The following is a 2,500-nucleotide window of genomic DNA, read 5'->3' on the forward strand; positions in this document are numbered from 1 at the left end:
TAAACTTTGCAGTACGTGGTTTTGAATTTCATCAGTCAACTGACATCACAACTGACACACACACACACACACACACACACACACACCAACAGAAGAAGGTTCCCAAAATAGAACTGCAGCCCCAATGTGCAAACACATACATACCCCCCCCCCTCTCACACACACACACACACCTGTGCTGCAGGTAGAATTGGCTGGCAGTCTCATGATATTTACCTTGAGGGCTTTTAATGTTTTACCGTCAGGATTTTCTGTGTGCAGAGGAAACAGTCGGGGACAAAAAAAATCTTTAATACTCACTAATACAACTAAATTGATGGTTGTCACGCTGAAAAATAGCTGTTGGTCTTTGATCCCTGAGAGGAGGACATTACGGAGTTATGATTTTTCCCTGGACACCAAAGCTATGACAGCTTCTTGGCGTCTTTTTGCCTACTTGATGTTGTCGTTTTCCTTTTATCTAAGCTTCCAACTGTCGGTGTTAAAGCAACTAGACAAAACACAACAGCTAACGCTAACATCTCCCATCTGAGCGATAGACAAAGCACACATGGCTAGAAAGGAGCAAAACTACTTGTCAGAAGGTGTTAAAATAACACATTTCCCCCTCTGGTTGTCATAAAATTTAAATAACCGTTTCTTCCTCATGGCACATCCAGTAGCAGTTTAAATGATTTACGGGTGCGTCCTGTGCACCGCTGGAAAAACAGAGCTAACTGCGCTGGCTCTGGTTCCGGTTAAACCATTACATGCACAATAAGGAGGTCAGGGTGGAAAGTCCCCATCACAGTTTATGTTCGGCCGCGTGAAACGATGGAGGAAATGAACTTGTCTGCAACGCATGGCTTCATCAGTTCACTCAAGTGCAGACGGAGTTAATCTAGCTCATCAGACCAAAACGTGTCGTAAACCAACACGATCAGCACCGTCTAATGATTAAACTACTGATATTTCTACAAGACTACTGCTGCTGAGAACTACTGCTACTATCGCCACCACGGACATATAGTGTACATGAATATAGAAAGGGTCAGGGTTAGCAGAGCAGATTAGCATCAACATCGTCTGAGAAAGCAGCAGGTTTTTCCACCTTGAATGGTTCGTGTTTTCTGAAAGCGTTGTAAGTCCCACAGATGAATGAAGAAAAAGAAAACTCTAATCAGATCTGAACAGGTTGCCCCGTACATAGTCTAAATCCACGTTTTATTTCCAGGATTGCTCCGGTGCGGCCGGAAGACCCTCTTTTTAGGCCAGATGTCCGTTACCTTCCGCTTTCTTTGTGTTGACGTTCTAACCTCCGGTGGATTAATGAGGACTATGGTTAACTGCTCCTCAGATCTCTGCAGGGTAAATCCAGACAGCTAGCTAGACTATCTGTCCAATCTGAGTTTTCTGTTGCACGACTAAAACTACTTTTGAACGTTCACACGTTCCACCAAAACAAGTTCCTTCCCGAGACTATTTTGCAGCGGCACCGTGGCTCCGTCTGGTGCTTAGCACCGCCCAAGTCGATTGTGATTGGTTTAAAGAAATGCCAATAAACCAGAGCACGTTTTTCCCACATCCGCAATTACTGTGTGGACTAGCCAGACCCTCCTCCGCAGCACTGTGTACTAACCCGTACATAAAATGGCGTTACACATACATACAACAATACCTGCCTTGGATCAGCCAAAAGAAGTCTATTGAATACTTAGAAAAACCAGCCTCCAATAAGTCATCACTGTTCTAAATCAGTTGTTCTAAATCAGTGGACGTATATGTAAGGAAACAATACTCAGGATTTGTGCAATATCAGCAGATAACCTACATGAGACTTCCCTTTTTTCTTTGTTTACGTCGATTTTGTTGTCATTTCAGCCTCTTACTGTCTTATATTTGTATGTTTTAACCTGTCACTTTATCAGTTTTAGAACATTTTGCCACAGAAATGCTGATTAATGTGAGTTGTTCTTGTAAATAAAGAAATGACTAGAATAAATAATGGAATCATTCCCAGGTCTCCTGATATAACATGTAACATGTCTCCTGAAAGGAACACGTCCCTCATCTCCACTTCGGTCTTTTAATTTCTTATGTCAGCACACAGTTTTGTGCATTAAAATGTACGTTCAATATAATCTGTGTTTAGCCTGAAGCAGCTGCAGATCATGTTGCTGCAAAGCGCATCGCTTCAATTTAATGTCGACAGAAACTAAGTGAGCAGAGTTTGTCTCAGTTCAGCAGCATGGCTCATCATATCACATCATCAACCTCATATGTACACTGACACACGCTTCCTACTACTGCTACAATCAATTATAATACTATTAGGAGGTCATGCTAGTTAAGTTTGACATCAGGCCAAAGTTCATTTGAAAACACACTTACATTTACTCCTTCCATCCATCAATGAGAAAAACTAACCGAGTGAAGCCAAAGAACTGGGAAACATTTCTCCAACTAGGCTAATTAGATTCAGATAATCAGCACATACACGCACACACACACGTACACGCAC

The 2,500-nt window shown here is 42.2% G+C and overlaps 1 protein-coding gene across 5 annotated transcripts in view; it reads right to left on the reverse strand.

Annotated features, from left to right (window-relative positions):
* The window catches only part of LOC144527143 (disco-interacting protein 2 homolog C), a 240,869-nt gene that overhangs the window by 125,398 nt on the left and 112,971 nt on the right, over nt 1-2,500 (reverse strand). The window lies entirely within an intron of this gene.

This window comes from Sander vitreus, chromosome 12 (assembly GCF_031162955.1).
Source record: "Sander vitreus isolate 19-12246 chromosome 12, sanVit1, whole genome shotgun sequence".
Classification (NCBI taxonomy): domain Eukaryota; kingdom Metazoa; phylum Chordata; class Actinopteri; order Perciformes; family Percidae; genus Sander; species Sander vitreus.